This window comes from Pinus tabuliformis, chromosome 8 (assembly GCF_031772625.1).
Source record: "Pinus tabuliformis cultivar Carrire ecotype Pingquan chromosome 8, CPIR1, whole genome shotgun sequence".
NCBI classification, from domain to species: Eukaryota; Viridiplantae; Streptophyta; class Pinopsida; order Pinales; family Pinaceae; genus Pinus; species Pinus tabuliformis.
The window spans coordinates 1108404133-1108419386 of NC_142294.1; positions in this window are offsets into that span (position 1 = coordinate 1108404133).

A 15254-nucleotide genomic window follows, 5' to 3' on the forward strand; every position below is an offset into this window, starting at 1 on the left:
GTTAGTGTATTTGTTGGTTTCCATCCAATTCAACCTATTTTGAATTTTGTTTATGAAGTTGATGTGGTAGTGACTTGGTGAAGTGTTGAAGAGGTGCTAGTGGCTTCCAAAGGTTCTACAGAGCCTTGTCAAGCAATAAAAGAAGTTTGGCAAAGTTTTGAGTTAGAGAAGTTTGAGTTTCACCATCCTATGCCCCAACTATTGGGAGACAAGCTCATGCACGCGGTTGGAAGGCTCCAACTAAAATTTGGAAAGCTTGTGAGTGCGGCTACAACCAAAATCTACTAGTTCTGTGGGTGCAGTTGTGGCTTAGAATGAAATTTCCTCTGCATTCCTCATGCACATTGGGTGTTTATGTGTTTTTCCGGCTTGTCTTGTTCAAAACTTTTCATGTAAAGGTTAGAAAAGGATAGGGAGTTTCTAGAAGTTGGTTAAACTTAAGAATATCCATAATTTAGTGGAGGGAGTGGCTTGATCTAGTCAAGGAGTTAGAACTGAGAAAATTGAGAGTGTGAAAATAATTGTCGAGCACTCCATCACTTGTAGCATTTACTGATTTAACCATCTCAGAAAATGATAAATAGAGGAAGCTTTTGAGTTCATTTGGTTGGCCTCATTGAGAGTGGAGAGCATGCGATTGAGAGGGCATTGAGAGAGAAGATATTGTAGCAATTGCTCACACACATTTTTAGAGTTATATCACTGTGTGTATGTAGAAATTAGAGATTGTTTTGAGGAGAAATTCAGAGATTTTGTTTTGCTAGTGGTAGTATTTTGAGGAGAAGAATTGGTAACTTATGGTGTATTAGAGAGAAGAGAGTTGTGTGAAGAGAAGAATTAACCCCCTCCAGGTTAGAGTTTTTGATTCATAATTTGGTTACAAAATGATGGCGTTGTTGGGTTGCTCATGTTGAGCAAATTGAGAACCCAGTGTGAAATATTCTAAAATGTGTTTTGCGTGTAGGAAGTGAAGGCGTAGGGGCTTTAGAGTAGACAATGATTCAACAAATTCAATATAAGGAACATATTTATCCATCCAACAGGAGTTTGATAGTCCAATGGTTGTTGGGCAAGGATCGTTGATCGTGGTGGCTTCCAGCAGATAGATATCCGTAGATTCATGTGAGAAACAAATTTCCTAACTGATAAGTGCCAACATACTGTATAGCAAGCCAAGTCTTCTGACTTATGGGTGTAAGCTAATCCATGTGATTTCCGTTCAACAAATTAATAAAAGAATTGTGTTGCATAACAACAAATAGGGTGGTTTTCTCCGAAGTTTTGAGTTTTGGGCTATAAGTGAAATTCGAATTTGCAATACATATTTCAGGATTGATAGCTGGTGCTCTACAATTTGCGGCTCGAGTATGCCTTGGAAGGAAACTAAAATTTTATAGCATGGAGGGACATAATGGAGGCTGTGCTAGAGGATAATGACTTGAAGGAATTTGTTGATCAAGAAATTCATAAGCCAACATCATTAGATGCACAAAATTTGGCCGAATGGAAGAAGTGTGTGGCGAAGGCGAGGCAGATAATTCTTGAGGGAGTTCGAGACCACATCGTCTTGAGTTTCCATGACAAGGAAACTATGTATGCTATGTTGAAAACATTGGCAGACTTGTATTAGAACAACAGTGACCAAAGGAAATTGGCACTGAAGGACAAACTTTGAAAAATCAAAATGGAGAAAGGCGAGACTATTCCAAAATACTTGACCAAGTTAACTCAGTGTCGTGATGAACTTGGAAGTGTTGGAATCACGGTTGCCGAGGATGATATAGTGAGTCTTTCTCTTCTAGGACTCCCGAAGAGTTGGCATAGTTATCAGGACTCTGTCAATGGTCAGGAGAAGCTGCTAGATTGGGAACGACTATGGTCGGATTTGATGTAGGAGGAGATCAAGAGGAACACCAGGGATGTCTCTTCATCAAATACTGATGATGAAGATAAATGTGCCTTAGCGATTAAGGCGAAGAAGGGGAAAGGGAAAGATTCCCAATCCAAATCGGATTCTTATCATGGAGGTAAGAAGAAAGACATGACGAAAGTTAAGTGCTTTCATTTTCATGAGCTAGGCCATTTTGCTACAAATTGTGCTCTTAAGAAGTCCAAGAAGAAGTCCTCAGGAGGAGTGGCGGGTGAGTTTTTGACCTCTCAATTAAAAATGGACTTTTCCCTCATTGCATGCATGGTGTTATCAATGATGGGAAGTTTATGGTACTTAGACAGTGGAGCTTCATTCCACATGACTGGCGACAAAGAGTTATTCAGTGACCTGGAGGAGAAATATCTCTAGATGCATATCGAGATGGGTGACGATGGGAAGTATAGTGTTACTGGATTGGGCACGATTACTTTTCAGAGGGAGCATGGGGCTCCACTCACCTTGAAGAATGTTATATATGTGCCCAAGATGAAGAAGAACTTGGTATCCATTTCCATGCTTAAGGATAGAGGTTATGATGTGATCTTCTCGAAAGGAAAGACATTCCTTCGACACATAGCCATGGTTCAAGTAAAGAATATAATGGTTCAGGTGAGGAATCTCTATAAGCTGGAGGTAGAGGAGTGTGCTACTTTGAGCACAAAAGTAGAAAGGGTTCACAACTGAGATGTTGGCGAGTTGTGGCACAAGCGATTGGGCCACTTGCATCATGGGGCTTTGAAGATATTGCAACAAATCTCTACCAGTCTTCCCAAAGGTACGCTTGAGCAAGTTGATACATGAGAGGGGTGTACTTTGGGAAAATACACCAAGTATTCCTTTCACAATAGAGATAGTCGACCAGAGGTTGTTCTAGATCAAGTTCATTCAGATATGTGTGGACCATTCTCGACATCATCCACACCCAAACACAGGTATTATGTTATATTTGTTGATAACTATTCTCGTAAATGTTGGATATTTTTCATGAAGAAAACTTATCAAACTTTCACAAATTTTTGTGAGTTTAAGGCATTGGTGGAGACAGAGTCGGGCAAGAAGGTTGAAGCTCTACAGATTAATAATGGTGGTGAGTGTGTCTCAAACAAGTTTAAGAACTTCTGTGTTGTGGAAGGGATTAAACGGGAATTAACGACACCCCATAACCCTCAGAAGAATAGTTTGGCTGAGATGAAGAACAAAAGCATAGTAGGGGCAACAAGGGCGATGTTGCATGATTAGGGCCTACCACTACACTTGTGGGCTGAGGCATGCAACACAAAAGTTTATGTTCAAAATCGTAGCCCACATCAGATACTTCAGATGAAGACACTAGAGGAGGCTTATTCTGGTAAGAGGCCAGATGTTGGTCACTTAAGGATTTTTAGGTCATTGGTATATTTCCATGTGACCAAAGATGCATGGAAGAAGCTCTAGCCTAAAACAAAGTTGGGGATTTTTTTGGGGTACACTGGTACACCTCACAACTATTTGGTGTACTTGCCGACCAGTAGGATGACAGTGGTTCGTAGGGATGTTAGATTCGATGAGGAGAAGGCCATGCGAGTTTCCCTTGAGAGGGAACTTGAGCTACATGAAAATGAGGAGATTTTAGCTCCTAAGGTTGAGGAACCTTAGATTTATGTGGAGCAACCACATGCAGAGGATCAGGGAGTGGAGACATCCACTCAGGTAGAGTCTTCTAGAGAGGGAAGAAAGCACACCAGAGAGGCTGACAGATTGTTGGATGATTCATAGGAGAATGTGGGAGCACCCACTTCTCAGCATAGGCAAAGGAGGTCACCTGAGAGGTACACTGGATACATGGCTCTTATGGGTGAATGTGTTGTGACAGAGCCATATTCCTTTAATGAAGCAATGCAGTCGCCAGTTTGGGTTGATGCCATGGTGTAGTAGTATGACTCCATAGTTCGTAACAATGTTTGGGATCTGGTCTCAAGATCGGAGGACAAGTCAGTGGTGAAATCCCATTGGATTTACAAGGTAAAGAAAGTTACAGATGGTAGTGTGGAGAAGCATAAGGATAGATTTTTAGCCCGTGAATTTTCACAGGTAGAGGGGATTGACTATGGTGAGACCTTTTCTCATGTTGCAAGGTACTCGTCAGTCCGATCTATATTGACTATCAACACATATGGGTTGGAAGATACATCAGATGGATGTGAAGACAACCTTCCTTAATGGAATGATTGAAGAAGAGGTGTACATAGAGCAACCTGGATGCTTTGAGACCTTTGACCGTGTGTCGCATGTGTGCTGGCTCAAGAGAGCGTTGTATGGGTTGAAGGAAGCACCTTGTGCTTGATACATTAGGATAGATAGCTACTTCACTGGGTTGGGCTTCACAAAGAGTGAAGCATATGAAAACCTGTACCAGATAATGGTGGAAGGTATGCCAATGAGATACTTAGGAGATTCTGCATGGAGAGCAGCAAACCCATGGAGACTCCTCTAGCAGGTAACTGGAGGAAAGAGGATGCTACTTCAGGGGAAGTAGTGGAAGCTACTATTTATAGGTAGTTTGTGGGTTCACTCATGTACTTGGTGAACACATGACCAGATATGTTCTATGCAGTTAAAAAACTTAGTCAAGCGATGGTTAGGCCTACCAAGCTATATTGGAAGGTGGCAAAGCATGTGTTGAGATACCTTAGGGGCACTTCTTAGTATGAATTATGGTACATACAAACAGAGGGAGTGAAGCTTCAAGGCTTCACCGATGGAGATTGGGTAGGGAGTTCGTCCAACAAGAAGAGCACATTAGGAGGGATCTTCAGTATTGGGTTAGTGACATTTTCTTAGTACAACAGGAAATAGAGATCGATTACACTCAGTTCAGCAGAGGCAAAGTACATGGCTACGAGTCAGGAAACATGTGAGGCAATCTGGATGAGGAAGATCCTAGTTGGTTTGTTTGGTCAGCAGATGGATCCAATTGTGATTTATTGCGATAATCAGAGTTGTATCAAACTCTCTGAAAATCCAATTTTTCATGATCTGTCCAAGCATATTGATATCTGATATCATCATCTCAGAGATTGTGTATTGAGGCGGATTACGTTGTTAGAGTACATCCCCACAGAGGAGCAAGATGCTGACATCTTGACAAAAGCATTTTCAAGATGTAAATTCGAGTTTCACAAAGACAGGATCGGGGTAGAGGATAATCCCTTTCTTGTTGAGAGGGAGTGTTGAAAAATGGCAACAAGAAATTCCAATTTAATTTGTCCTTGAATTAAACTGAGGATTAAAATTGAATTCTATTCTCATAGCAACTTATAAATAGTTAACTAAGTTTAATTACTTAATTAGCTTATGAATTTTGTGTTGGAAGTCTTTGTGTAGTCATGTATATCTTCTCCCTAAGTTTTAGAGGTCTAGTATGAGTTTAATTTAGTTGGAAATTAGATCACTTAGTTTACTGAGTTAAGTTATGTTAAATTAGTTCCAAACTGTTTGTGCAACTAATAGAGAGTTAACAGTCAGTTGGTGCACTAGTGCATCCACAAGTGTCACTCTAGTAAACTAAAGATTCCCTCATTAGAAACTCATGCATGTCGATTTTGAGAAAGACCCAGTTGAGACTAGAGTGCAAGGATAGTGTACTATCAGTTGTATTATTTACTAGAGTGTAAATATCATGCATGCATCAGAGATTGATCCTATGTTTGGATTGCACAATTCTGGGAGAATGAATTCCCTTTAATTATGGGCTATTCATCCTAGGAATTACGCAAGAGATTAGGGGTTTTGAGAGCTGTATAATTGTCTAAGTGTTGGCCAAGACTAGCTTGTGAGTTGAGAGAGTTGAGCATACTTGTGCGGAATTGTTCTAGTGAGAACAAGCTTTGTATCTTCACTCATAAATTTGATATATGCAATACAAATAATGAGGTTTTGAGCAGTGGCTTCCCTAGATACATCTTGTGTTATGTGCCATTGACTTATATTCTTCTTGTTCATATTGTTTTCATCGATCTATTGGCTTCCGTTGGTTGAAAGTAGAAGCATATTCTTGTCCTGTGCTTTAGTACATTGCATAAGCTTGTGAATCTGCATGATTTTCTTTAATAACTGATCTTGATTGCTACAAATTAGCAATTACACATGCATAAATAAGCTTAAACTCCTCCAATTTGAATTTATTGAGTGAACTAGGTGACATAATTCATGTCACACAAATTAACTGCATCCAAGTTGTCTGTTGATGTTGAAATTTGAATTTTCTCAATTTAATCAAGGAAAAATCAAATTGAGAATTTCTTGTTGCATTTTTCAGTTACAGTTTGAGTTGTTATCCAAGAATCTTTGGTCCCTAAAACAAATGGAGATGAAAATTGTATCCCTTTCCTTTTATAATTTAGAGCTAGACCAAAGAATAGCATAAGGACGTAAAGCCTCTTGAAATGCATTTGAAATAAATTTTATCTTGAGGTTTATACATATTTCATGACTCAAGAGGACTCTCAAGACTTGGATTGAAATCAAGATCATACTACCTCTAAAAATAATCGAGGGTGTGATACTTGTCCATACCTTGAGACATTTTGGAGCTCAAAAAGGAGAGAAGATTCAAGCTAATTTTCTTTTTGAATTGAATAGGAATCTACCATGTGGAATTGACCATTTACATTTATCAAAGTATTGTGTTAATTAGTATTTGAACATGAGAAGGGTTCCAAAATAAGTCTCCCCTAGACTATTTGATGATTCTTTTGATTTTGAAGTATGGGTTATTTCCTTTAAGGTCAAATGAAAAACCACAAGGAAGGCTTGAATGTTTTCACTCTTAGCAATTTCTTTTGCATCTTCATATGTTGTTAAGGGTGACAATAGGATGGTTAAATTTCATGGATTTTACGATCATAAGCTCTCTATTGTTAGTGTTTATTGACATACCAAAGCTATAACAAAAAACATTGAGTTGTTACTTGCTTGTCAAAACCAAAGGGGCTATTTCCAAAAAGAACATCATCATGAATATAAAGAAGAATGGTGATGACATCAAATCCGATGTAGTGCACACACAACTTGTTTCTTCTACACATAACTGATTTTCATAGATTTTATGATCACGTCCTTTGTTTTATCAATGCTTATATGCATACTAAAGGATAATTATTTATTTATTTATTTATTTGAGGTCAATATTGGAGGCGCTAGTCACGAGAATGATATCATTAAGGATGGTGATTGTGATTATTCTTGCCAAAGTAGTTCCAACAAGCTTTTTCTTTCAAACACACCTCGAATATGTTGTGGTCAGTGGCGGTCTCCGCATCTAACTTAAGATAGAAGACATGTGCTTCCTACAACTTAGGATGGGGGGAGATCTACAGAGATGTATGTTAATGTGGCACAAATAAGACAAATATAATGATTTATATTAAAAGAAAATGTAAAGTAGACACACACACACATCATTCCCAACTTTGAATTTTTTAAATTTCAAGAAGGGTAATATTTCAAAAAATTTAAATATTTCCTTAAATTTTTAGACTTTATAAAAATATGTATATTGATTAAAGAATTTTTTCGGTGATAATCACATCAGAACTCATTTTCCAACTTGTTTCGAACCATCCAGTGTACTTCATCATCCATATGTATATTTTTTAAAATTTGATTTCTTGAAGTTTTTTATAAATAAATTTACAATAATCATTATAAAAATTTTAATTTTTTATCTAACTAAATAACTAAATAAATAAATAATAGGAATTTAAAACACAAATCACTTTATGCATAATTATATATATATTTTAAAATATATTTAATATCTTCACATATATTTATATTTATACAAATATTTACATAAATATAAATATTTATAATTAATTTTATTATTTTAATTAAATATTAAACATTGTGATTTGTCGTTTTATGAAAATCTAGCTATTTTAATCTAGTTTAGTTGGCTCAACATTCAATTTAGTTTGAGTTTTGAGTAATTTGAAATTCCCATTTAAGTTTAAGTTGAGTGAATAACATATTGTTTATTTGTTAATTTCTAAATATACCAATTTCAGTTCTAAATATAGCAAATTTAGATTTACAATTTTCTACATGTCTCAGATTACTCAAATCCAACCCCTGAAGAGTTAGAATCAGAGGTTATGTCATTTGAAATATCCATTTGATTTGAGTGGAGTGATATAAATATTTTCTCATAGTTATACTTTTCTAAATACAAAAATATGTATATTTTTTAAAATTTGGTTTCTCTAATTTTTTTATAAATATAAATCAAAATAAATTCACAATAATCATCCTAAAAACTATAATTTTTTATATAAATAAATAAAAAATAGGAATTTTAAAAAAATCACTTTATGCATATTCATTTATTTATTTATTTTAAATATATTTAATATGTGTGGTTATATCTTCCGGATCCATCGCATTTTGTTGTTTTATGCATCGTTGTTTCGAACCATCCTCTGTGGTTCATCATCAGGATTTAGATTTGTGAAGAAGTCAGAGAAAGATGAGGATAAATAAATAAAGGTTATGGTAAGTATTGTAAAGAGCCGACACGTTTTGATGCAGGTGAGGTTTTTTAATTAATATATAATTAATTTAATTTAATTTAATTAATTAATTAATTTTTTTATTTATTGTAAATTTAATTATGATTCTTGTTTTAATTTGATATGTTTTCATGTAATTTAATTTTGATTTACTATATTTTAATAATTTAATTTAATTCAATTCAACTAATTAAATTATTAAAATATAGTAAATAAAAATTAAATTACATGAAAACATATCAAATTAAAACAAGAATCATAATTAAAAAAAATTTAAATTAAATTAATTATACATTAATTAAAAAACCTCACCTGCATCAAAACCTGTCGGCTCTTTACAATACCTACCATAACCTTTATTTATTTATCCTCATCTTTCTCTGACTTCTTCACAAATCTAAATCCTGATGATGAACCACAAAGGATGGTTCGAAACGTCGATGCATAAAACAACAAAATGCGATGGATCCGAAAGATATAACCGCACATAATGCAGGTCGATGCATAAAACAACAAAATGTGATGGATCCGGAAGATATAACCACACATAATGCAGATAGCAGAAGTCTCAAATCCATTATATTTAATATCTTCACATATATTTATATTTATACAAATCTTTACATAAATATAAATATTTATAATTAATTTTATTATTTTAATTTTCTTTTAATTAAATATTAAACATTGTGATTTGTTGGTTTATGAAAATCTAGTTATTTTAATTTAGTTTGGTTGGCTCAACATTCAATTCAAGTTTAAGTTACATAAATGACATGTTGATGATGATGATGATGATGGTTAACGTCTGCTGAGACCAAACATTGGTCTATCGGACCTAAAGAAACAAATTATTTATTTTTATTTAAGATTTTATTCCTATGCTCAAAAATCTTGGAGAGAAGCCTCTCGAGCTCACTATAATTTTGACATTGTAAAAGGCTATGAAGGCCAGTATTGTAACAAAGATTGTGAAACTGAGATCTAATGTGGTTGTACGTGGGGCACTCTAAGAGGAAGTGGTTTTCATCCTCGATGTTCCTATTCTCACATATATGGCAGATCTTTTCCATCCATGGCGTTTTAGGAACTGCCCAACGGCCTGTTTCACTATGGAGCTCATGAGAATTCGTTCTAATCTTTGCTATATTAATTTTCTTCTTTGAGCTAGTTAAAATAGAGAGATACTTTTGATCTTCTAGGGTGGGGTTGATGACCTTCTTATAATAGCTTAATTTTCTTTTAGCCGCTAAATCTTTCTGACACCACATTTTTTCTTTGAACTTGGAAGTAACAATATCTTTAATGTTATTTATGTTTTGCAATGCATCATTCTCGTTGATCTCCCAATAGCTTAACCAGGCCCTTGTGTCTTTATGCCACCCTCGATTGAGCCTTAGGTGGTTTTGGCTGGAATTTAAAGCTAGCTTAGGAAGTCTATGATCATCTATGTTATTGAGTTTGTGCTTGTACAATAGAAACCTAATCATAGCTAGGCTCTCAATAGGGGAAAGACCTGCTTCTATAAGAAGAATAGGATAGGGTGTATTACTTTTAATTTTCAGATTATAAGTTATAAAACGCTTCTGTTTATTTGTCGATTTCTAAATATAATAATTTTATTTTTAGATGTAGAAATTTTAGATTTACAATTTTGTACAACTCCATATTACTTAAGTCCATCCGCTTGAGAGGGCTGTGTCATTTGAAATGTCCATTTGATTTGAGTGGAGTGATATAAATGTTTTCTGAGAGTTATATTTTCCTAAATATAAAAATATGTATATATATATATATATATATATATAAAATCTAGATCAAGATAGGTTCATAATTAAAAAACTTCAATTTTTTTTTAATATAAATAAATAAAAAAAATATGAAAAAAGAATTTAAAAAAAATCATAAAAAATAATTAATAGTTTTTTAAAACTATATTTAATATCTTATATAAATATTTACATAAATATAAATATTTATAATAAATTTTATTATTTTAATTAATTTTTAATTAAATATTAAACACTGTGATTTGTTAGTTAATCAAATTTTGCTATTTTAATTTAGTTTTTGGTTTGCACTTTGCCTAATTTGAAATGCCCATTTAAGTTTAAGTTGAAAAATAAAAAAATAAATAAAAAATATGAAAAATAATTTTAAAAAACTCATAAAAAAAATTAATAGTTTTTAAAAACTTTTTTAATATATTATACAAATATTTACATAAAGTAAATTTTATTATTTTAATTATTTTTTAATTAAATATTAAACATTGTGATTTGTTAGTTAATCAAATTTAGCAATTTTAATTTAGTTTTTGGTTTGGGCTTTGCCTAATTTGAAATGCCTATTTAAGTTTAAGTTGAATTTGAAGTTGAATGATTGAAAATTTGTGCAACGAAATTCAAATTGAGTTAAGCGGAGTGATGAAATGTTTTATAATCCTATAAATCCGTATGAAAAGTCGGGCAACTTGGATCAAAGTTGGAGACACAAATGCCAAATTCTTCCACATGTAATTTAATATCAGGAAACAATCTAATAATGACAAATTGGGAAAACCTATTTTGAGGGCATAATTGATAGAGATTTTTAAGGTATGTGAAACACAGAAGAGCCCGGGATCAGATGGGTGGGGGGTGGAATTATTTCTCCATTTCATTGAGTTGATGATTGTAGACCTATTGGCGGTATCAGAAGAATCAAGGATACATGGATTCATATCGGGGGTCATCAATGCCACATTCACCTTTACCGATTATAGACCGATCTCCCTTTGCAATTTCATGTATAAGATGATATCAAAGCTGATTACATGTAGGCTCAAATCAGTTTTGTCAAAACACATTACAGAGGAAAAATTTGGGTTTTTAGAAGGTAGAGAAATACAGGATGTTATTGGTATAGTGCAAGAGATGATTCACTCAATAAAATCACGGAAACAAAAATCATGTCTTCTCAAGGTAGATCTAATCAAGGCATATGACTGCATAGATTGGGAGTTCCTTAAAATGCTCATGATCAAAACAATTATGTCCATGTAAAACATTAATTGGATTTTGGCATGCATTAAATCCACTAATTTCTCTGTCATTATAAATGGTTTACCTACGCATTTCTTCAATGCACATAGAGGACTGAGGCAGGGTTGCACCCTTTCCCCGTTTCTCTTCCTTCTAGTAATTGACTGTCTGAGTAGAAAAATGAGGGAAGCAAGGGACAATGGACTTATTACAGGCATTAGAATTTCCAGACAGCATGTCATTACTCACTTAATGTTTGTTGATGACCTATTATTTGGTGGAGAGTCCTCTATTGGTGAATGGATAAATATACAAAGCATCATTAAATCTTTTGGAAATGCTATAGGATTATGTATGAATGAAGGTAAATCTATCATGTTTCATGAAGAGGAACCGATAGCAAAGGAAATATGTGACATGTTTGGAGTTGCATCTACCTGCCTTGATGATGGGTTTACATATCTTAGGTTTAGTACTAAACCAAATGGATATTGCAACAAGGATTGGGAATGGTTGATTAATAGATTTCATAATAAATTGGACAGTTGGAAACATATGTGGTTATTGACGGGTGGTAGAATGATTATGCTAAAATCGGTGCTCCAAAATATCTCCGTATATTGGATGCACCTGTTTTTATTGCCCCAGGATAATATACACAGGATAAAGGCTATCATGGGTCACTTCTTATGGGATGGACCTTACCTCAAAGAGAAAATTCATTTGGTTTAGTGGACAACAATAGCAAGGCCTGTTGAGGAAGGAGGTTGGGGGATTATAGATACTACTACTTTCAATAAGGCATTGATTATAAAAAATATGTGGAGGGTTGTTTTAGGGGGTCGTTTATGGTCACTCATTATAAAAGATAAATATATGTATGGTCAAGAATTCTCAACATGGATAAGTAATGAGGCCAGGAAGAAAACATGTATATCTTATATATGGAGAAGCATGATGAATAATTTACAATGGATGTTGGGATTTATTCGATGGGAGGCTAGAGACAACACCAAGCATTAGAGGAAATTTCAACCTAAAAGTTCCCATGAATTTTTCACGTAATTTCCATGTGATAATATGTAAACCAATCAAAATCTTTTAAATTTAAAAAGAGGTACATGTCTTAAATAATTTTAAATTGTTTAATTTGGGTATCTGTGAAATATTTTATTATTAATTTGAGTATCGATGAAATATTTTATTATTAATTTGGGTATTCGTGAAATATTTTTTTAACGTTATTTACCTAACTTACCCGTATGAATTAGAATATCAAAAAATTATTAATGCAATGTAAATATTAATATTAGTGAAAAAATATAAATAAAAAATGTGGGCCCATTTGACATTAATAACCATGCCCCAAAAAAACACCAAAAAAAAGTCAAACATAAAATATATATAGACAGTTAAATATAAAATATAAATATATAGACGGTTAAATATAAAATAGTTAAAAATAAAATATAGTTATAGCTAAATATAAAATAGTTAAATAGTTAAAAAACGTATTTTAGAAAGGACAAATCTAGCCTAAAATATAAAATATATAGTTAAATATAAAATAGTTAAATATAAAATAGTTAAATATATGTAAATATAAAATAGTTAAAAAACATATTTCAAAAAGCACAAATTACCATATTCTCGCCAAAGATTTAGATAGTTAAATTTAATTAAATATAAACTAGCACAACCACATTAATAAATGTGGTTGATATACATCGATAGGCATATATTGATGAGATGCACAAACACATTAGTAAATGTGGTTGAAAAACACTTATAGGAGTTAATGGTATAGATCTAATGTTAATCATAATATATATATATATATATATATATATATATATATATATATATATATATATAGATATATTATTACAGAGGAATTAGCAACTGGAGCAGCCTCGCAACTCGCATAGCATGGGGTTAATTCCTCTGTAATAATTAATATATATATATATATATATATATATATATATATATATATATATATATATATACAGAGGAATTAGCAACTGGAGCAGCCTCGCAACTCGCATAGCATGGGGTCAATTCTGACCGCTACCACTATAACCCCTGGGAATTGCGCCCGCCCCTTTCCACAGCTCCGGGCTAGTCCGGGGGATTTGAACTCGTGACCTTCAGTACAGAGTTTGCCTTTCTAACGAACTTCACTGCATTGTGATTACCAACTCGCCTACCCCCGTGGGATTAATGTTAATCATAATATTATTATTCATATTGATAGATATATTATAATAAAATAATAACAAATAAAAAATAACTATTATAGTAAAAATATTAAACATAAGGGATTTATATTAAACCCAAAGATTAATATTATAAACCCTATGAATAGTATTATACCCTAGGAATATGAACCCTTAGATTAATAAACCCAAGGGATTGATATTATAAATGCAAGAGAATATACACTGAGGGATTAACACTAAAAACCAAAGGGATGATAAACCCAAGGGAATAATATTAAACCCAAAGGATTAATATTATAAACTAAAGGTATATAAACCCTAACATAAATATTATAAACCCTAAAATAATCATGGTTGACCATGGTTTACCATGGTTGATTTTCATATTGAGACAATCTTTGTCACAATGTGACGTTGGACCATGGTTGACCATGGTCAACCATGATTGTTTTTCATATGGAGACAATCTTTGTCACAATGTTAGACCATGGTTGATTTTCATATTGAGAAAATCTTTGTCACAATGTGACGTTGCACAATGGTTGAACCATGAACCCAAGGGATTTATATTAAACCTAAAGATTAAAATTATAAACCCTATGAATAATATTATACCTCGAATATGAACCCTTAGATTAATAACCCAAGGGATTGGTATTATAAACCCAAGGGATTAATACTAAAAATCCAAGGGATTATAAATCCAAGAGAATAATGTTAAACCCAAGGGATACATATTAAAAACCCAAGGGATTTATATTAAACGTAGGATCAATATTATAAACCCTATGAATAATATTATACCTTAGGAATATGAACCCTTAGATTAATAAACCCAAGGGATTGATATTATAAACCTAAGGGATTAATTCTAAAATCCCAAAGTATTATAAACCCAAGGAAACAATATTAAACCCAAGGGATTAATATTATAAACCCAAGGTATATAAACCATAAGATAAATATTATAAACCCTAAAATAAATATGGATGACCATGGTTGACTATGGTTCATTTTCATATTGAGAAAATATTTGTCACAACGCGAGTTTGGACCATGGTTGAGCATGATTGATTTTCATATCGAAACAATCTTTGTCACAATGTGACGTTGGACCATGGTTGATTTTCATATTGAGAAAATATTATTCACAATGTGATGTTGGACCATGGTTGACCATGATTATAAACCCAATGGATTTATATTAAACCTAAGGATTTATATTATAAACCCTATGAATAATATTACACTATAGGAATATGAACCCTTAGATTAATAAACCAAACAGATTGATATTATAAACCCAGAGGAGTAATGAACCCAAGGGACTAGTAAACCTTAGGATTAATATTATAAACCCAAAGGACTAATAAACCCAAGGGACTAATAAACCCTAAGTTTAATATTATAAACCAAAGGACTAATAAACCCTAGGATTAATATTATAAACCCAAAGGACTAATAAACCCTAGGATTAATATTGTAAACCCTATGATTAATATTATACCTTAGGAATATGAACCCTTAGATT